A 22,458-nucleotide genomic window follows, 5' to 3' on the forward strand; every position below is an offset into this window, starting at 1 on the left:
GGACAAGTGGGTTCTCCTGAACACTCCCTGCTTTTCCAACAAGTATAAATATATCTCAAAAGAAGGCTAATCACAGAACCGCAAAAGAGTCGGGCAGTCCTAGAGCCCTGATGCAGGGCAGAGCCGACACAACCAGCATCTTGCTGTAGATGAGGCAATCACACTACATGAAGCCATCTCAAATAGATCATCCAGTTGATCTCTATTAACTAATCCATTTCTTTGTGATAAATTGCAGGTTATACAAAGAAAATACAATAATTTTTTAAAAGCTCTGCATATTCTCCAGCTGCAAGATAACTCTCCCCACTGCCCACCAAGCCATGCTGAGAAGTAGAGTACACACACGGTAGAGCTGTGGCCTCTCTAAAGGCTGAGAAGATTAAACCTCTAGGGACCAGCCCTCAGCCTGACTATCTCACAGGCAGCTTTTGCGCATCCTAAGGAGCAAAAGACAGGAGCAGGGAATGAAGCCCATTGCAGAGACAAGCAGTGCTGTCTGTACAGCACTCCCATCCTCTGCCAGCTCGGGGGAATAAGAAAACAGCACTGGGAATCAAATCCAGACCTCCCACATGGTACTGCAGAGACACCGATTCCCGGTGCCAGCCCAGGCAACGTGAGTCCAGAATGAGAATCCGCGCTCAGCTCCATGCGGTAGTGCAGAATGGTTTCAGGGCCAGAACCGGGGTCCACCTGCACCCTTCCAAACCAAGCACAAGAAACAGCCCCAGCTGAGCTCAAACAGCAGAACAAACAGAGAAATTAATGTCATCACCTTTTCCCCAAGTAGCTGGTGGTTTGGGAATAGGGTGCTGGTTCATAGGTTGATTGGGGTTTTATACAGGAACATTTGATAATCCAAAACAAGAATAAAACTGCGAAACTGTGAAACCAAAGCCTAAATTATTAGACTAGGATGGAGGATTGGGATTTTTGCCCCTGCTCTGTATTTTCCATCTCTTTGTGATCTCTTTGTGCTCTTACGTACACAGGTAACAATGTAAAACTCAGACACCAACTGAGAACCCTGCCCACTGTCAACTGGGAACCCTGTTGGGGGCTGCTCCTGACACCTTCCTTTGCGCAGCTGTGGTCTCACTGGCAAAGGTATCATGACAGGCACCAGGACTGGTGTCGGCTGAGCTGGGCTGATGCAGCAGGTGTGTGTCACCAGATCAGAGCCAGGGTCCCCAGGGAGAGCAGTAGCAGCTTTGACCATGCTTCACTCCTTTTCCCTGCTGAGATCTGCCTCTTGTGTACCCAAGGAGAAGCCAAGGCAAAGTTCAAGTGTCTCACACACCCCCAGACTGTTTCCCCAATCTGCTCCCAACCTGCTCCATCCTGTCACAACCCTCTGAGACCCCCACCCAGGACCGGGAGACAAGCTGGTGCAGCGGGAGACCAGAGAAAACCAGGATATGCGGAGGTGACATGAGCTGCTGCTTCAAGGTGGCGTGGGTGAGCACTGAAAATTGCCCATACCCACATCTCCCCTCTTGCAGAGCACCCTGCACCTATGCACACACTGCTGCTCTCTCCAGAGCTGCAGTTGGGGCACACCAGGTCACCCACACCCCTGGGTGCCATGTGCCTGCTCTGCTTCCCAAGGTCTTGGGCAGTGGGGCAGCACTGAGGCTCCATGAGCTGGGTGTACTGCATACCCAGCCCCTCCTGCCTGCCCAGGGCACAGCTCAGGGGGGATTAGCTGCACCCCCCCCCCATATTGCTTACAAGGCCTGAGGTGGCTGTGCTTTATGGTGAGGGACAGTATTAGAGGGCACCTTTTTTTGCCCATGCTGGAGCTGGTAGGGAAAGTGAGGAAGAGTCCCAGGCAAAAGATACAGGGAGGTAAAGGTGGGATGAGGATGTGGGTCCATACTCCCTGTCTCCACAGTGAGCATCAAAGCTGCCCATTCACCCTGCCCAAGCCTGGCCCCAGGTCACAGCTGAGAAAGGCCATGGCAGGAATGTGGCACCCGCCTGGGCCTGGAGCCCTGCAGGCACGGCTGGCTCCTGTGGCGGACACTGGACAGGCAGCGCTGGGCACCGCTTTCCAGACGCCCTTTCAGGAGATCCAAGGCAGCTTCTCCCCTCCCTCCGATCCGCCTGCAAAACCTGGGGCAGGGGCAGAGGCTGAGCTGCATTCGCTCAGCATTTCCCCTCATCTCCCCTCGATCTGCTCCATGAGAGGTGGGGGCGCACCTCACCAGAACCCTGCTGCTATACCCCCCGGGGCTGTGCTTTTAGGGGTCTCATGAGGAAATAAGGCCCAAAGGATGGGTCTGCAATCCCCCCACTTCAGGTGGTGCTGGGGTCCCAGGTGGATCCCGGCAGTAGCTGGGAGCTGCGAGGCCTGAGAAATTCCTCCCGAAAACGAGAGAAAGGCTCCCAACACACCCTCCTCTCCGCACAGGTAAACTTTCTACTCCCACTTGCGGAAGGAGCGGGAGGGAGGGAGCGCTCTAGCAAGGAGGATCCAGGCGCGGTTAAACCCTGGGAAGCCTTAGATATTTATAGAAGCACAGCCAGAATATGGTAGGAAAGGTGGCTCTCAACTGCTCGACGGGGAACCGCTCCTGGTTTTTAACAATAGCACGAAAAGACGCCCTCAGAAATGTGGGAAAGAGCCACTGGAAGGACCCAGGGAACAGAGAGGGTGGGAAAGGCGCGCCCCCTCCACAGGATGATCCGGATGCCTCAAGGGCTGGGGGCCCTCGCCAATCGCCCCGGCCCCCCGACTCGCCCGACGGCAAGGCTGGGGGGGCGCCCCCCTCCTCCGTGATGTGGGCTGAGTCCACTGCTCTGTATTGCGGCCCCCTCCCCCCCTCCCCGCCCACTGCCAGGCCTCCGGTCTGCTCTAGGGACTAAAGGCAGGGGGAGACGGGTCGGGGGGAGCCCAGGCGGGGCCTGGCGGTGAGGGTGAGGGGAGGGGGCTCCGCCCCTGGAGAGGGGAAGGGGCTGCAGCAGCTCGCCCCAGCGCCCCCGCCTCTCTCTCGGTGTGGGGGCGCGCAGCCCCACGCGTGCCGAGCGAAGCGGCGCGGCGGACACGGGCTGAGGCTTAAAATAACCCCGACACGTTCAACACCTTGTGCCCGGCGCTCCCGGCGGGGCCGCGGGCTCCCACACCCCCCGGCGCTCCGCTCCCATTGTCTTGCCACCATCTTACGGAAAGACTCACATGTCACGTTACGGTCGGGATGCACCGGTGTCTCTCGCGTATCTAAAGCCGAGCGGCACGATAGCCATTTTGCATCCCTCCCAGGTGGGCTGGGGAAGGGGCTGCCTGCGTGGGGACGCGGGGTGCAAGGCGCGGGGGGCAGGGAGGCGCCGGAGAGGCGCCACGATGCCCGCTGACAGCACCAAGGGGACGGGGATAAATTAAGACCCGTGAAGTTGCCTGAATACAGCGCCTCGTAGGTTCAGGTTAAATCTTTTGACGTGCTTGGACTTAAAATAGCCCTTCACCTCCACGCAAGCAGGCGCACTCGCCCCGGCGCTGGGCGGGTTCCTGCCGCGGTGCCAGGGGCGGCCCCGGGCCCCCCCGGGCCCCCGGCCCCAGCCCCCGCGTTAGGCCGCTCACGATCGAGAGGCTGGCGTGGGTTTTAAGTAATGCACCACCCTCCTCGGCAACAAGCAGCTTTCTACGGACTGTTATTCCTAATGAGCTCTATTTTCACATCAAAGCGTGACAAGGAGCCGCTGGACCAGTGAAAAGAAAGAAGCGATTTGCGGGTGGATGGATGGATGGATGGATGGATGCATGGAAATTATCTTCGTTTTAATCCCCTTCCAAAACCGTACTCCTCCTCCCTTGCGATCCCACCACCGCACCTGCCCACCGCAAAAAAAAAATAAAATAAAATAAAATAAAAATAAAAATAAAAAAAAATCACAGGGGACTTTCCCCCGATTGACGACAAGGTAAGGTATGTAACTCAAAGTATCCCTCTCGCCTTCATGTCCTATTTGATGAACCAAGAGGGAATCAACATGTCTGGTGAATGTTTCCTCCTTGATTTTTGCGGTATCTGCTTCTAAGAGCAGCATCCCTAAACCTTTTGTTCTAGCGTGAGTGATCTTCCCTGAGCAAACCCGTGTACCAAAACGAGCTGCCAGCAAAAACACAGAAGCAGGAATTTCCCTACCTTGGTTTGTAGAAGCAGAACCTCTAGACGGACAGATCAAGGGAGAGAGCATGTTGGGAATGTCCAGTCTCCTCTTCTTGCTTGCATATCCACATAAGAAGAATAAGGGTTGGGGGGCAAATGTGGGAGAATGAGTTTTAAAAAATCCTTTTTGTCTGTAAAAAAAAAAATTAGAGGATTCTTTGAGGCAATCTTGCTTCTTGAGACGGTGCAAATTTAAAAGCCGGAGAAAATAATTTCAGAGGATATTCAGCGCGAGTGGTGAAGATCGTCAAATGCAGGTTCCAGAGTAAGCATTCCTTTCACCTTTTTAATGGTTATTCTTATAATTATTCTCTTTTTTCTTTTTTTTTTTTTTTTCCTGGAGCCCTAGTGGAGGAGGTTGTGTTTAAAGCAACTGGAGGTCGGTGCCGTTCTTCTGTGAAGCATGATTATCCTCAAAGCGTCCCCTTCCTGAAGGGAAAAATAAGCATCAATTTTGTATTAGAAGGGTCTGAAGGGGGTAAAAAACGCTCCCCAACAAAGACATTAATAAATTGAGAAGAAAGGGAGGCAAAACGCATTTCCCAACACTGCACACAAGCTGAATAAAAAAAAAAAAATGTAAAAAAAAAAGCCACAGCTGGCACGGGTCTATAAATAATTCAGATACAGGCTGACTACACCATTCCCGGGACAGGCATGCATACGAGACGGGAAAGTGGGCGCAATGTGAACCGCGGGAGAGAAAGCGAACCGCCCCCCCCCCCCCGCCCCGCGCTCACGGCCCCCTCCCCACGCACGCACAGCATTTCACCCACCCCCGGGCCCAGCCCCCGGAGGGCTGGCGAGGGCCGTGCCCACCCCTCTGCAGTGCTGCCGGCACCGCTGCCCGCCGCGCTCGGCTCCGCGGGCAGCGCGGGGCGCGCTCCGTGTAGCCGGGCGCACACATACGCACACGCGCTGCCACGGGGGGGACTGCTTCACCTGCGACGTGGCCGGTTTGCACTATGCGCCCCCCCCCCCCCACCCCCATCGCCTCCGGTAACACAGCCCTTGGCTCTCTGGGGTTTGGGTTGGGGTCTTTTTTTTTTTTCTTCCTCCTAGGGGTGGGTTGATGCCTGGGGGTCTCCCCCCACCGCCACCTCCAGCACGCACGGACAGGGTTTGCAGCTATGCAGACATTTATTTCATGAACTCGCCGGTATTTTTTCATTCCCCCCCCCGCCCCAGCTCGCACGGAAAACAATTCACACTAACAGCTGTCATAAAATACAGACCCACATACATACCAGCAGATCCTGATTCAAGCACTCGGGCTGCTCTGAGCAGCTACTGCCCCCCTCTCTCCCTGCAAGGCTGATCCACCTCAGACATGCTCAACTTCTTCAGTCTCTGATACTGGCAGGGTAGGAGATACGCGGCGGAGAGGGGGAAGTGTTCAGAGCATCACCCTAAAAATACATTTAAAAAAAAAAAACCCTCTGTAATATAAAAGCTCTGAGAATGCTTCCCGGAGGTGGAGAAAGCACGGAAAGATGAACTAATAAAGCAGCTTAATGATTAGTAACAATACAATATACACTAGGAAAAGGGTGGGGAGGGGGCAAAATCAAGGCTCGGGTGGGGGCTGTGCGAGTGAGCAGTGGGGAAAAGAAGGGGAGGGGAGGAGAGACCGTGCAGGGAACGGGAGATCAACCCCTCCCGCCGCCGGAGGGGGCAGCTCTCAGCCTCCGGCGGGGGCGAATGGGGAGCCCGTGCCCGGGCGCCGAGACGCAGGCAGCACCGGTACCAGCTGCCGGGCCGGGGCCGCAGCCGCCGGGGCCAGCGCAGCTCAGCTCCGCGCAGAACCGCGGGGAGCCCCCGGGGCTCCGTGGGTCCGGCCCCGCCGAGACTGCAACCTGCAGAGTTAGAAGCGACCGAGAGCAGGAACGCTTTTTTTAAAAAAAAAAAAAAAAATATATTAACAATAACCATAAAATAGTAATAATATGAAGAAAGGAACAGGTGCCCAGCTAGCAGGCAGGCGACGGAATTGGATCTGAACGAAAAGGAGAGCAGAGATAACACTAATATCCAAATTGGATACTCCACAATTAAGCCAGATACTTTAATTGCTAATCTCAGAGCCCCCTGGAAGCTAAGCAATGTGAAATCAGTCCGAAGAGAAAGCAACGTGCGTTTTGCATGCTTCTCCCTGCCCGCGCTGCCCTGCCTGCAGGTGTCAGCACCTTTGATACCCAGGGTGCTCTCAGCCTCGACCCTTCAGTGCGACCCACTCTGTGGTCACAGTTCTGTCCCTGTCCCCTCCTATGTGTGGGTTTAGCTGCGGGTGGCCTGAGCAGGGCATGCCCACCTGCCTTCCACAGCACTGCAAAGCAGCCCTGGGGGAAGCCTGCCCCAAACCAGGGCAAGCTGCAGAGGGTAGCAAGGCAGAACCCCTCCGAGTGGATGTGCCAAGTTCACCCTTCAGGACATGTAGTCACGATAGGCTTGCAAACACCCACCCTGCCACTGGCTGGGTTTTCGTAGTTTTGGAAGGGCTCAGTCAGGCCTTGGTGACCCACAGTTACACTTGCCCTGCAGGAAACTGGAACTCAGGCTCAACACCACGTGCTCTGTTTTGGTGCTGATGTGGGCTGCATTGTCCAGCCTTTGCATCCCTCTCACCAAAAGCACCCTCTGAGGAAAACAAGTAGCCTCTAAATACCTCGGCATGCTCTGTGTCCAGGAGCAGTGAGGAAAGTACCCCTCAAATGACAGGCAGGGAGGGCTGGATCCCACATGCTGACAAGTTGGGCTCCAGCGAGCAGCCAAGCGCTTTCTGACTCAGTGCTGGCCCTTTGTTGCGGGTGTGTGTCTGCAGGGCAAAACATGGATAAGGCGAATGTCCACACTAGCATGGCTTAGGTTCCTGAGGCAGAAAAGCTTCCTGAAAGCACCAAAGCAAACTCAGTCCCCAGGTCCTGCCAGTTTGTGCCTCAGAGTCCATCCACATGGTTCAAACAGGGTTTGCTGGTCTGGAGGGATGGTTATAGACAGCGATGTGGATGTAGCATCACACACGTGTATCAGCATGCCATATGGAGTTTAATGAGCTGCTGTGTCCATGTATGCTGGGTGTACAGTGATATTTTTCTTGCAGCTGCAGTGACCACAAGCAATATCAATCTGTGCTTGAGCTCCTTGCCAAAAACAGATACCAACATTTTAATTTCGACAGCCAGGATCTTCCTGAGGGTGGTGGTAAGGTTTGTTCTGTTAGAAAGATTTTCCTAACATTTTTAGGCATGCTTAAAAAAAAGTGACTATGATCTTTTTCATTCTAATTTCAGTAAAAATGGAAGACATATTAGCCAAAGCCTAAAGTAATTTGAAATTATCTTAGAACAGTTGGAGGAAAGAAATGTAGAGTGAAACATGCAGAAGTTGCCAATAGCTGAAGAGATTAGTCATTTGACTTTCCCATTCCTTACACTGATTATAGTGATAAAAGAATAGCAGATAGGACTTGGCCAAGGGATATTTTTCCTTTCTGTATGGCAAAAAGGAGGCTAGGATTGTGCAGGTCTTCCTGCATTCTTCTGGATTAAATAAGTGGAGAAGGAGCTTGACAAAAAAGAAAGGGAATCATTTTTATTCAGCATATTACTTAAAAACACAAAATGGAGGGTTCAGAAGTACCTTAGGAGTAAAATAAAATAAAATAAAATGAGCCTATCAGTCAGAAGAAAACAGCTGCAATTATTTTAAGCAAGGAAGCAATATTTGAGATTATCATTCTCTGTGACCTTAAGACAAAAGAATTCATCAGCTGCAAGTTTTCTTTCTAAAACTACACAACTCCCTGGTTACATGATACATGGCATTATGTGCTATTGCTCACTTTTAAGGATAAGGTTAGTTGCCTTTCTACTTAATAGATATATATGTCCATCATAAGTAAACATTATACCTATGCATAATTCTCAAATAAATCATAAGGGCCAAGTTCCCTACAGCAATTAGGGGCCTGAGTGTCCAGTTCGATACCATTTTCAGTGAAAGGGGTTCGTTCCCTGTGACCAAAGAAATTGGGCTCACGCGTTTGAAATTAAGCACATAAAAATGTGCATTGTTTCAGAATTATCTTCTTGAGATTCTGCACAGCTTCTAACCATCAAATTACTATTACATTAAGATACAGTATTTATTGTAAACAATGGGTGTGGAGGCAGTCTCCAAATAAAAATTGTTACAAAATTTTCAACAGCACAGTACTATGACAGGGTTTACTCTCACTATTTGGGGTTGGCTTTTCATTTTTTCTTCAGTCAACCAAGATGAATGAACCACATAAAATGAAACAAATAGCATCTCTGATGGAAAATAGGTTTTTCAAACGTCTCTTCAATTCAAACCCACTTAAATGTTATTTGTAAGACAAATTGAGAGATTTATTTTAAATGTGTCCATGCTTATTATAAATTAAGGGCCACATTATTCTTGTCCTGCCTAAGATTAAAGAATGTGGATGAAAGTTCTTATACCAAAAGCAACCAGGGCTGGATATGACAGTGACAGTGTTGGGAAGGATGTGGAACAGCAGAGCCATTCTGCCACCACAGAACAGCATCTGCCAGCACTGACATGGACTGAATGCCCTACAGTGTCTTTAAACTTTTCTAAATACCTCGCTGACTTTGTAAAATCAGAGCCCACTTCCAGCACAGTATGTCCATAGACAAATGGGCTCTGCAGCAATGGGAAAAGAGCAATTCATGGATCACCTTCACAAACACAGATGCAGTTGCATCAATGTAAGTGTGCTGGTTTGACTGAAACAGAGTTAATTTTCTTCATGCAGTTAGAAACTCTTCTTTTATGTAGCTAGCACAGTCATTATTTTGATGTAGCTTGAGAATAATAAGAAAGCACCCCAGGACAGAGTTAATGTTTTCTTCAAGTAATTTTCCAATGGTTCTGAGTGGAACTGAAGAGCATCAAAGAACTTACTGATATCTTAGCCATTGCCTGGGAGACCAACAGCTTTCTGGGCTTTCAATCGGCAAGTGTGAGGCAGCTAGGGAGGGGGCCATAGACAAGACAGGCCTTGAGCAACATCCAGGTTGATCAATGAAAATGTTCCATACCATTAATGTCAGGCTTCATATTTGATTGGAGTGGGATTTTCCTGCTGGTTAGACCCCGTTCTGGTTCAGCTTCATTTTGGTTGAGTTTCTATCCAGGAGTTCCATTAGTTCAATTAGTTTTTGCTAGTTCGGCCTTTTGCCGTTCTGTCATTTTGCAGTTGGCCTCTGGCCCTTGCTGCTTTTTTGGCCCTTTTGCTTTCTAGCTGGGGTTGGCTCTTTGAGACCAGGGTAGTCTCTTCCCAGGACCAGCTGCTTAGCATGGACAGAGTTTGCATTGAGTATAATTTATTTTACATTTTATCTTCATTTTATATATTATTAGTATTAATAATAGTAGTAGTAGTATATTAGTATTATTTTGTTAATTTATTAAACTGGTTTTATCTCAGCCCACAAGTTTCTCCTTCCCTTTCAATTCTCTCTGCTACCTGTGAGAGAGCAGGGATTGAACAAGCAGCTATTGTGGTTTTGATTGCTTGCTAGGATTAAACCACAACAGTAACAAAAGCCTATGAAGAGCAATTCCTTATAATCAATGAAATTGATCAATTGCTCTGGATAATTCATACCATAAAGAGGTTTTTCATAACAGCACTCCTTTGAGTGTTTACATACAGACTGCAGAGCATGGCAGCCAAGACTCCAGCTTGGTGCTTTGTGCTCTGCACCACTCAGCCAACCTGATGATAAAGTGGCTAAATACCAGTATGCCCCAGCTCTTCCCATTGTCTAAGACACGGTGGGAAGTCCTCGTATTTAGGTACTAGGCCTGTGATGTTTTTGGCACATCACCATACCACTGGCCACACAGGTCCACAAGCAAGGGTGCCATGACATGCTGCATAAAGAACAGCATGAAGAAATTTTATCAGGTAATTGAAGGAAGAGTAAGTGGAGAAACAAGCACACAAACCTGACAGTGTCACAACCACCTGGCTGAAGGACTCAGCTGAATTTTGGCATGAAACCTTTTATCCTTTCTTTTGTACATAGCTCAGGACCAAGAGGTGCTAGAGCAGGACCAAGCCAGAAGCTACTTGAGGGGGGTGACACTAGTCACTCTCTTGCAAAGACATGGGCACAAGGAGACTGCTCACTTATCCTGCCAGCAGCCCTGTAGAAGAAAATCATGAGCACTGTTGCTTTCCTTTGAAATTACATACATGTTCTCTCAGCTGTCATACCAGGACACTTAGTTGAGCTCTCATCATTTTGCATCACTATAATTGCAGCATCCCCTACTGTCTCTGCCGTGGTCAGTCTGTCCCTAGAAATCTTAAGCAACTAACAGATTGGGGTTTTTGTCACACAGAATCAAAATAAGTGTGAAGTAGATTAAAGAAGAAATAGCTTTCTCTGTGTCTTTATAGACTTGTTTTATTCGTTTGAGTATGGAATGTCAGGCTCGCTGAAATTGCTTTTCCGGGATGGTCCTTTATATGTGAAATACATACACATTAAACTAAGAAACTGTGGAGTTCTTTCTTTCAAATGGAAATGTGTTATTTCTAAACTGCAAAAGCACAGACAAGAATTCAAAATGACACTGTCACTTATTTAAGATGTTATATGCAATTCTACCTATAGCACATCCAGACTGAATAATCTGTCAAAAAGCAACCACATCTAATAATAAATAGTGATTATCACCAAACTAAGTATATCATCAGAGCATGGTACAAACATTAGCCCTAGGTACCATCCCTTTTCACGTGCCATTCAAGGGCATGAAGGGAAGGCCAAAGCATTGCCTTTCACCACTCTGAGAAAGAAGCCGTTCTTCTCCGTCTCTGGAGTGCAAAGATCATTCCAGTGGTTGGAGATTTTGCCCCACCTTGCTGGTCTTAATGAGGCACAGTTACCTGACACAGTTGAATGAATGGGAAACCATAGCGCTCCATCCTATTCCAACCCTGACAGACAAACAGATTATCTGGTTTTCTGTTTGGTTGTGGGGTTTTTTTGTTGTTGCGGTTGGGTTTTGTGTGTGTTGGTTTGTTTGTTTATTTTCTTTTCTAAAATCAAGTTTCTGCCTGATGAAAACCTTATTGGTTGTCTCCAGGTTTAAGTGATGACACTCTTCCATCTCTTTACTGGAGAAGCTGCAAAATGGATTGGGCAGATTGACTTGGTGGTGTGAAAGACACTGGAAAACCACTTTTGGTAAGAGATAAAGTGTAGCTTTTGCCAGCTTATCATGGGGAAAAGCTAAAAAACAGTTTCTTCAAGAAAGTGCCTACATTCACCTGTTCTCCGTACAGGGCACACAGCAGCCAGGAAAACCACCCTTATGTCTGAAAGCTGTCTTCAATGTTCCAGCAGAGTATCCATCAGAGCATTCAAAACTAAATTAAAATCCCAAGCAGGAATGGGGTATTTAATTCTGGTTGCTCCCTGGAAATAAATTATTATTGGATGAGAACTAACACACCAATTGTCTGGTTTACTGCTCATGCTACTGAGAGCTACTGCACACACTCTGAGGGATCAGATACCACGGCTCTACCTAGTCAGCCTTGTCTTTAACACAATATCCACATAAAGGCTCAGCTAGTCGTGTTCCAAGAAACTTAGCTTCACAAACTCCCAGTGTTAACAGGGAAACTGTCTGCTACAGAAATATAGGGCAATAAGATGCAGTCACTTAAACTCCCTGCTTTTCACCTTTTACCTTGCTTTGTTGTAGATAATAGAATAGTTAATAACATGTCACTTCTTTCTCTGTATGTTATAGCCAGGTCAAAGCATTGCAGTATCAATGCTGCCATAAATAAGCACATTTATTTTTCTTACACAGAAGGCTACACACCAGTTAAGTAGCAGGCAAGCCCTACTCCATTTGAATGGTGTCTAGAAAAAGCAGGGGGACATACCCAGCTTTTCACTTGCTATTCCACAGATTTCTCCAGGCCACCCAGAATACTTCACCTTCACTTACATAGCCTCAAATCCGTAATACTTGCTCAATGGGACATTGCTACAACACGAACCACCTCCTGTGGATGGAATGAGTAAAGTTAAATAGCTTCAAGACTGATAAAAGTGTCTGGAGCAAAGAGGAATACAGACATCAGAGATGATATTTCACTCAGACTAAATGCTACGAGTTAATCAGTGCTATTATAAACTCAGAACATTAAGTTACTGTGAGTAAAAAATAAATCCTTCCCTCTGAAAAATATACATGTCACCACTGAGGCAAAAGTTGGCAGCAGCAGTGTACACAAATATTTGGTTTTCTCCTAAAGAATACAGTTTTTGTTTAAACACCTTATGACCTAAAAATACTGCCACCAAAGCATCACTACTTTTTTTTCCTTCCAAACGCATGATGCACGTCTTTTCTCTGTGTATTCCTTTTGGTCCTTAACACAGGGAAACCATGTATGCAAACAAAGACAAAATCTTGCCCACCTCTCATGTCTTTCTTTACCTGCAAGCCCTGTCAAAACTTTAGATACTACTTAATACACACAGGTACGTATGGAGTGGGGTGTATCCAGTGAGTGGATTCACATTAATGGCAACATGGCAAAGCAGAGACACTGGTTATTGTCACCAGCCAGGCTCCATGGCAGTGCAGCAGTTCTGACAAGCCTCATCGCTCACAACATCCTAACAGACCCTGCTTTTTTCCAGAAAAATTTGGGGTCGACAACAGCACTGAGACTCTCTCTGTTCCCCTCATTCCTCCTTCAGGTGAAGCAGATGGTACTGCAGGTAACTCACCGAGCAGGTGCTGGGGGAGAAAAAATGGTAGTGAAGGAAAATATTATTCATACTGACAAGTATCTGAACAAGGAGCTGCATGACATTAGAAAAGCAGATCAGTTTTCTAACACAAAGATGTGGGTCTGAAAGCATTCCTTGAAACAGAAGTAATGATTTTTCAGCAGCCAAGAGCCTGCGAGCTGGTGATGTTCCCATAGGATTTGGGTTAGGTGCTCACCCTAGCATTTATTGTCCATTTGTATTGACCATCTAATTTAAGGCAAATGTCTTCTGCAGACGTATTTTAAAGTGAAAAATTATCTCAGTTAGCATGCAGCTGTTGTCCCCGAGATAGCTCCTTGCCTAGGGGCAAACAGAAAAGAAATGTTAATGAGCTTAAAAGCAGCTCTGAAAACCACTGTGTCCATAGTCAGCTGAGAGCCAGCAGGATCAGGGTCACCTGCTCCTGTGTCCATTTATTTAGTAGCATCATTAGCTGAAAAGGTGGAAAAGCGTAGGCTAAACCAGAATATTTACAGAACAGGGAGATAATATCTACCCCCAGCAACTGAGGTTATCATGCTGCCCATCACCACCACCCCTTCCAGAAAAAAAAGATAGTTACCCTTGGCAAATTGCTTTATGCAGATGGAGACAGATTTCCTTTGCCTGAGCTGTTTTCAAGTGAGCCAGATGACTCAATAGTTCAGCCCTCTGGCTGGAAGAAGCATTAGGATTTCTGTCATATTGCTCTATATTCTAAAGAAAACCACCACCTTCTCTCCTTTACTTAGACATCCTTGTTTAGGCATCTAGGAAGAAGCAATAAGTAAAATACCTCCAGTACACCTTAGCTGCCTCTTTTAATCTACCATCAAACTGGAATAAAGGGCATTTACCTCAACTGCTTTGAAGCCCAGAAGCCCATTTTTGCTCTTAGGTTAGGTCTGACTCAAAACTCCAGCTTCAGTGTCTCGATTGCATGTACTACCAACAGACTCTCTCATGCTCTGGCTATTTGTTTTTTTTGCCATATATCAGCTGTAAACTTGATCTCAAGACCAGACCTTACTCAAAAATAAGTTCTCTTTCACCTCCACAGTGATTATGAACTCAGAGCGTGATCTGGCTTCAGCTCCATCAGTTTCTGGTCAGCCTCCATCCTCCAGCAAGCAAGCAATTTTGCCCTCTCCCCCACACGTTACTGCCAGGACTCATATGTTGATTGTGTTTCAATGGCCCAGCAGAGGAAAAACAAAGTATGAACCCTTCCCATGAATGGAATATGTCTTTTCCTCACACCTTACCAAGCACTGAATTCAGAAAAGCACATGCTCTTCTGTCCCTCTCTCCTCATCATCTTCAGAATGTGTCCACCTAGAGCTTTGTCCACACTCTGACAGCTTTCCCGGTCCAAGGCCAGAGGCCCTGTAGACATAGCAAGGCAACGTTTATTTGGAAGGACAGCTCAAAGTGGCTCGGAGTGAAAATTTCAGCTTCCTCTGGCCCTCGTAAACAGGTTTGCCTGAGAAAGGAGAAATCTATTATAATATTCTGTGCTTTTTTCACACCCTTCCCCTGCATTTATGCTGTTGTGCAGTTTCATTTACAACAATGCTATTTGTGCTTTGTTGTGCCCTTTAGATGCAAGTACATAAAGCTCCTGTGGAGCTGTGGCTTGTTCCCCTGGCAAAAGAGCAGCTGGGCACCCCCGCCCCAGCCCCCACGGTCAGGGGCCGGTGCTCTGGGCTTGCCGTGCTACCAGGCTTTCTCATGCTGACAAAGAGCGAGTCTGCAGGCTGTTGTGTGCTTGCTGGTCACATCCTTATTCTAGGTCAAGGATGGCCACGTGTTTTCATGCTACCTGAAGGAATCGTACATATTTTTTTTCCTCATAAGCTGATAGGTGTCTCTCATGTGACTCAACTTCCATAGGCCCCCCATCTTCATGCCTTTGCCAGCTAACAGCTTTGTCAGACTGGAGCCCCATCTCTGCAGAGGACACTGTCTCAGGGGCATAGACAGCATTAGGTCCATGACCTAATGAAGGAAAAGGGAACGTCACTAACGCCACTTTTCCCATATATTTTTATCTTCCGAACCATCAGAGCAGATTTGCGTCTCAGAGAAACAAGTCCTTAGGTACACCAGCTATAAATAAATGGGTGCACACAAAATATACACCGAGTCATAAAAGCAGTTTCTTTGCTTAGTGAAAACAGCCTGGCAAAACCATAAATGCGTCCTGGGCCACAGAACAGCAATATCGCAGGCAGCTGACAGCCCCAATCCCACCAAATTGTCACTACGATCTGCATTACTCTTCTGTGCAGCTATCAGAAGCTGTAGCTCAGCTGAATAGAATTGAAATAACTAATCACACAATTTCAGGTAACAATGGTAGGCCTTGAGTTCTATGATTTCAAACATCGAGCATATGTATAGATGATAAATGTCCCCTGGAATTACTGCTCAAAAGACCGGTTTCAGAATTTTCATCAGAAAGGACTGGCTCCTTAAAAGCCTGGTCTGTCTTTTGAAGTCCAACAGATGCCAGAACTGCTTGGTGTCTTGGTGTGATGCAAGGACAGGAATGTAATCTCCTTCAAGAGGGTGAATAGGAACAATCAACTTCCTTATTAACTGCATATCTGACTGTCATTGCCTCTGAAATTTTTGTTTTCCAACTTCTCTTGATGGCCGCAAGGGTTGGAAACTGCAGGGATGCTGTATTGACCTGAAGTGCTTGGCTCTGTGGGTGTTTCACAGTGCAGTGACAGAGGAACAGCAGTACCATGACTTCCTCACCATCACAAAATCACAGGATAGCAGGATAATTCAGGTTGGGAGGGACCTCAGGAGGCTCTAGTCCAACCTCCTGCTCAAAACAGGGTCAGCTGTGAAATCAGATCAGGTTGTTCAGGGCTTTAACCAGCTGGGTCTTGAAAATATCCAACGATGGAGACTGCACAGCCTCTCTGGGTAACCTGTCCCATTGCTTTCCTGTCCTCAGTCAAGTTCTTCAGAAGTACATTCTGCAGGATCTTTGAGCTTGAATTTCTGAGGAAGCCCATGTTGGCTGGAAAGACTACAGCCCCCCATGTTCACCAGCATGCCTTCACAAGGTCATGGGGAGGCATGCTCCGGGGTCCCCACACCCTCATGCCCCATATATCACTTCAAAACTCAGGTTGGTATCAAGACATGGTGTCCAGCCTCCTCATCAACTGCTGTGCCCACATCACTGTACAGCATCAAGTTGCTCACCCTGTGCCCATCAAACCCACAAGGGAGTACACACACAGCTGTAACCAGACCCAGTACTTGCTCCACCACACAGCCCTGAGCAAAGCACAAGCAGTGTTGACCACCATGGTTATTGTACTTACCCTCCTCCCTCAGCTCTCCCTTCCCAATGGAAGGGACATGGCTGTCCTCCAAAGTGCCCCCTCCTCCAATGTTGCCAACTGAACCGTGAGAACAGGGTTGCCAAGCAACACACATCCTCCAAGTAACCAGCCACAGAAGATCGCTGCAACCCATTGCAGATCAGCTCAAAAGCCGGTGGACACCATTTTGTCTCGTAGCAGCTCTTCCATCCAGCCATAGCTAAGAACTACTCAGGTCCATTCTTGTCTCTTCGCTTACTGACCAAGAGCACTGGCCCTGGCACTCACACCATTGCAAGCAGCCAATATGCCCACAACTAGCCAAAACATGCTCACAACACACACAAACACAGAGGCCAAGCAAGTCCAGCCAGGAATGGCCTTCATACAGGCACCAAGCACTTCCCTGTCTTGCACAGATCATCGGTCTTCTGTCATACCCCTTGTCCCTTCCCCTTAGCCTTGATTGTCACACATTGCAGGTGGTCAGGACACTGCTATACGTCATCCTCACAGAGCTGTCCCATCTCCAGATGGCATGCTGACCAGCCTGGTCTGCACAAATACAGAATACCAATGAGGGCAACTTGGGATAGCGGCCATATCTGCAGTACAGGCCTTACACTTAAACATCCACCACTACCTCCACCCAGCTCCCATTCACTCCCCAGCCTCCCTGCATCCTGACAGCTGCTGCAGGCTGTCCTCCTGTATCTCCAGAGCTAGGGCTGAGACCCAAGGAAAGGACTTGGCACTGTTCTCAACCTAGACCTGTCTCTCTGCCCTTCCCATAATCATGCTACAAACCAAAAGTCAGCTCCCCCACATTAGACTAAGACAAATGATCCAAGTGCCCACTACCTGTGTCACATTTTCCTTCCCTTCAACAGCATTGTTGCAATACATGGAGTATTTTCTCCAGCCTCAATCTTTCAAAAAGAAGGAAAATGTTTTTATCTGACTTTGGCAATACAGCAGACGCAAAGGCACAATCATCCTGTAGAGGAGGGCTGTTCAACCAAACACCCCAGCCACAGGGCAGGCAGATCCCAGTTTCTCTTGGGCACTTTTGGAACAAGCTCCCCAGGGGATATAAACCACAATGTCAGGAGACAAACACACAGCAGCAAGATCCACAAGTGACTATCTGCTGCAGTCCCTCCCTCCTCTTTCTTCCATCTGTCTCTTTCACTTTTCTTAAGGAGGCAGTCACAGCACCTGCTGGGACCAGCACTAGTGACTCCCAAATATCACATACCTGGTCTAACCATCACTTAGTTTCCAAGAAAAGAGATAGAGACAGGTCCTGACTGTGCTTCACTGTCCTGGAGTTTTTAAGCAAGTACCATGAGCAAGTGGGAGGGCAGTAAACTCTTGGAGGGCATTCATGGTACTCAGGAGAAACTAAAGGCTTGGCCCTGCTGCCTGCAATCACCTGAGTTCAGAGGTGGAGATCTCAGGGTGAGCCAAGTGCTGCCTGTACTCAGCAGAGCCTGAGAAAGAGGTTCCCCAAGCTGCCTTAGGCAAGCTCAGAAACCACCTCAGAAGAAGACTGAGCTCAGGGGCTTACGTGCTAGAACCGTCTATCTGGTGTGGGTGACACTCAAGGGCAGCCCAGACAGCTAAAGGACTCTTTAGGCAGAGTTTTCACCAGGTATATCACCGTTAGGGGCTGGGATCACCCCCATGGGTTGCTTCAATTTGATTGTCTAAGCACAGAGGACTTTGAGGAAGCCTCTGTCATGTTCAAGGCCACCAACCCTGAGCACCAGGCACAGTTTTAAAAAGAGCTTTTCAGAAGGGCCATGGCAGGACCATCTTGTCTTGGAGTTATTTGTGTTTTGCTTTGTGTCACATCACACATAGCCCAAAACCAAGGTCCCACTAAGACAACAAAGATTCCCCCATCATGAGCATTGAACAGCATCTTGCACAACCATGGAAGTCAATGAGGAAGCAAGGCTGCAAAAAAGCCCCATTTTTCACCCACAGACATGAGAAATGAAAGCAAAGGTGTTTCAGCCTAATCAAGGGGTTGCTTCTTTCCAATGCATGTGGCCTTGTGTTCTGACTAAGAGACCTGAGAAAGGGCCTTGATCCCCAAATTAGGTGACAGGTTTGACAGGGCATGTCTACACTTCTCCATGATGTAGCTCACTGACATTAAAAAAAGTCCTAATTGAGATATATCATAATGCTAATGTGGCATTGCCCTGCCATTAATCAGACCAGGCACAGTAGCCTGCTGGTATGAATTCTGGATGTGGTCTGTCTAGACCTAGCTTACATATATCCACCTCCATCTCTATTGGCTGGGCAGACATCCCCTTGTACAGGTTTGTTTTAATTAAACTAGACTGCAAGTGTTCAGACTAAGTAAATAAATTCTTCCACATAAAAGGGGCTGCATACACTTAATTAAATTGATATCTGGGCCAACCCTGATTAAGCTAGTGTAAATTTGGGTATAGACAAGGCTTTCTTTTTCTTATTAGAATCATTCATTATTCCAAGTTTTGGTTGGCATTAACTGCATAGTAACAAATGTGAATCCTCAGTCCAAGTCAACACCCCAAGTGAGCACCCCAAAAAACATGTCCCTGATGGGCATGGGGTCCCACAGCCTGTGTGCCAGTCTTCTAGTGTCTGTGTCTCCACCTAGCCTCAAATACAACCCACAAAAGTTCTGGGCACACTCCTGATCCAGCTTTCAGAATTAATATTTAGTGAGTTCTTACCTTGAAACCCAAAGGGCCCTGTTAAGACAGATGCTTTTTCCATAAAAATAACTTTACAGAAGCATCTGTACAACCATTCCTCACAGAGGAATTTGGGCAAGGCTCACTCTTACAGAGAAGCTATAATTTCTAAAGCAGCAGCAGTTAACCAGATCATTCTGTTCCAGCATCTCATCTATGGGCCCTGTATAGGGATGACGGTATTATCCTATTTTTCCTTCCCAGCTAGTTAATAGGAAATCCCTTTTCAAAGGCAATTTCCATTTTAAATCACCCACATTAAGAGAGACATGTTTAATACCAATAAATCCGCTTTCTTAAAAGAGACAGAGAAGCCGGGCTCATGAGCTGACTAAATCCTTTCCCCCACCCCCATTGCTGCCTTGCAATCTGTAGATCTTGCAGAAGGGTGATCTAAGACAGCTGTAGTCAGCTAGCTACACTTCTGAGCACTAAGCTGCTCCTCACTTTGTATTCACTCCGTGCCACACCAAGGTCACAGGGACACGAGGAGCTAAAAGACTTTTCTCGCTCTAAGGGACTGGGAGTCTTAGCCAGAGATGTTTTGAGGCTGAGTTTCCACACACTTCCCATGGGAGCCTCTCCCTACTCCAGTTTCTCAGTGTAAGTCAGAGGTGGGTGCTATCAAAGGGCTCTGCAGCTGATACTACTTTATCTTCTCAAAGGTTTTTGTAGCACACCTAGGAGCACTGGCCACTGACTCCCAGAGGGATCCCTGTGCCCAAAACACATGCCCTGAGGGCTGCTCCTCTGCTGTGGGGACCTCACTCCATCCTTACCGTCACTCCTCTCCCTCTCCAGAGGCATTTCTAGCCTCATGACTCTTGCAGACAGTTTTACCACACCTTTGGCAAAGAAAAAGGTGGCAGCCTTTCCAAGTCTCTCCTGTGTGCCTAAAGAAGCAGCCAACAGCCAGGATAATGCTCCATCAGAATCCAGAGGAAGGTGACTTCAAAGGGCCCACCAAGTTCGGGACTGCACTGGGGCCATGGCACTGGTACCTCCCTCGTCTGACAGGAAAAGACACCATTGACTAAGCAGGGGGACTATGGGGAGCTCTGAAATCTGAATAAACTCCTGCTTCCTACTGCTGGGACAAGGATCAGGAGCAAAAACTACAGGCAAACTAAGATAAAGCTTGGGGGGGGGAAAAAAGGTACAGTAGAAAACCTTGACCTGGGTGCTCTTGGTGGTGCCAAGAACAGACCTAAACTCACCCATGTGCTATTCCCCTGCCTCATCATGCAGCTCCAGTAGCCAGACCCTCTGCTGGCAAGTACAATACTGTGTCCCTGAAATAGTCTCTCCTGGTAGAGAACAACCAGCTCCCTTCATCAAGCTGAGATCATGATGCAGTGGTAGGAATCCTGAAAGTTACTTTGAAATCTTCTATCTGAAGCACATGTTGGATAGAGAGAATAATTTATCAGATGTTTTTCCAGAGGAAAATCTGAAAATCTTATTTGGCAAAACCATTTTTTTTGTTATTTTGTCAGCAAAAGGATCCACTTGCTCTGGACACATCCCTGTTTCACCACCAAGTATGCAGGCTACAGCCCTGCCAGCACCCCTATAGGCATGTATAGTTATGCACACGCATGCCAGAAACAGCGTGGCTGTCAGCAAGTACCTACCTGTGTACCTGTATAAGGTAGGGCCTGTCAGAGTGGGGGACAGAGCCCACTGACCTAGGAGGTAGATAGAGACAGGTCGAGTGGTGTCCCAACCCTGCAGCAGGACCCATCTGAGCAGTTCCTTCCCTTCCAGGAACATTGCTCAGGCAAAACCTGTTGACAGATGAACATTTCAAAAGCACTTTCTTTCTTTAATGAGCATAAAGGTAAAAACACAGGAGTCTTATTAGGAGACATTCAAGACCGGGCTGGATGGGGCTCTGAGCAACCTGATCTAGTTGAAGATGTCCCTGCTCATTGCAGGGGGTTGGAATAGATGACCTTCAAATGTCCCTTCCAACCCAAACTGTTCTATGATTCTATGTTTTGCTTTGTTTAAAGAACTTTGGCCTCATTTTGCTCCATGGGCCCATGGCTGACTGGGTGCTTGCTCAGCAGCAAAGGACAGCTATTCCACTCTGGGCAACCTCCCTGTCTTTACTGCATCAGGAAGCCATCCTCCTCCTCCCTCGCAGCACTCTTTCTAGTCTAGATAGCATGGATAATTATATCTGTTTCTATGCTCTGCTCAACCAAAGCGGTATTTCTTAAACAATTCCATAAACACAGACAAGAGCACTCATTTTTCAATCTTGCACTTATTTTGCACCTGATTAAGATCTGTTTCTTGATTTGAGAGTGAATAATCCTTAAAAAATATTATAATCTTCTTGTCAATAAGGAGAAAGAAGAAATGGAAAAATCATGAGTTGTGGTTTATTGCTCTGCAACTTGCCATAATAGGTCACAGCAGTTAGGTTACACTACTACACAAGACCTATGATAAGTAAAACAGAGACAAGCATACAAAAATTAGCATAATATTTATACAACAACTTCTTCTAAATACTGCTGCTACAAAGAAAGCAAGTTAAGGGAAATAACAGCAGGAGGGAGAACACAAGCCTCATTTGTTGTTATTCTGAGATCTTTTTACACTGTGCAGTGGACAAAATATCTCACTTGATCAAAATCTTTTTGTTTTATAAAAAAGGGGAATTAGTACCTTAAGTAACTTCTGCCATGCCACAGGGTGGAGTTAGGTGTGTGCTAGAATGTTCCTATCTGTCTGTATCTGCACTGAACTGTTAAGCAGATGCTCACTGAGGAGAAAATAGACTGCAATAAACTGGTCCTGACACAGATCTGAATCGCTGGAACTGCCATAGAGATAAAATTCATTTAAGAAATGTGGCTTCCATTTCAATTTTCTTTTAATAAAAAGCTATTGAAACATTAAAAATATCTACTGCTTGAAACAGCGCATGATACTTGTAAGTAAGAGAAGAAAGAGACTTCATTTTATTGATATAAAATCTGAATACGTCACGATACTGGACCTCATGGAAGAGCCAAATTAAAGTCTCTTTTCCTAGCAAGGAACAAATCCTGTTCTCATGTACACAGCTGACCAGCGCCCAAGGTCTGGTCCATTTTAGAAGCTGTAGTCAATGTACGAAACCCCCACAGACCCCAGCAGGAGAACCACACATGGGAAAGAAGAACACATGCCACACAACACACCTAAGTGGAGACTTCTGTGCTGTGTTGATAATGAACTGCCCTTCCCTCCCTCAATGAATCTGCTCTTCAGTCTTACTCCCAGCACTCTGCCTCAGCCACTATGCAATGTGAGCCTATACATATATATACACATATATGTATAT

The 22,458-nt window shown here is 47.3% G+C and overlaps 1 protein-coding gene across 6 annotated transcripts in view; it reads right to left on the reverse strand.

The window, feature by feature from the left end:
- Positions 1 to 22,458, reverse strand: part of GRIN2B (glutamate ionotropic receptor NMDA type subunit 2B) — a 258,958-nt gene that overhangs the window by 222,526 nt on the left and 13,974 nt on the right. The window contains exons 1-3 of one of the 6 annotated variants that reach the window (XM_065045208.1): positions 16,360 to 16,451; positions 5,420 to 5,581; positions 4,149 to 4,601 (exon numbers count right to left, since the gene is read on the reverse strand). The gene's annotated coding sequence lies outside the window, so the exon portion shown is untranslated. Of the gene's footprint in view, positions 1 to 3,181; positions 4,018 to 4,148; positions 4,880 to 4,948; positions 5,097 to 5,419; positions 5,705 to 16,359; positions 16,452 to 22,458 lie in introns of those variants that run through there. The other 5 variants (XM_065045215.1, XM_065045224.1, XM_065045230.1 and 2 more) reach the window with 5 other exon arrangements.

This window comes from Columba livia, chromosome 1 (assembly GCF_036013475.1).
Source record: "Columba livia isolate bColLiv1 breed racing homer chromosome 1, bColLiv1.pat.W.v2, whole genome shotgun sequence".
Lineage (NCBI taxonomy): Eukaryota > Metazoa > Chordata > Aves > Columbiformes > Columbidae > Columba > Columba livia.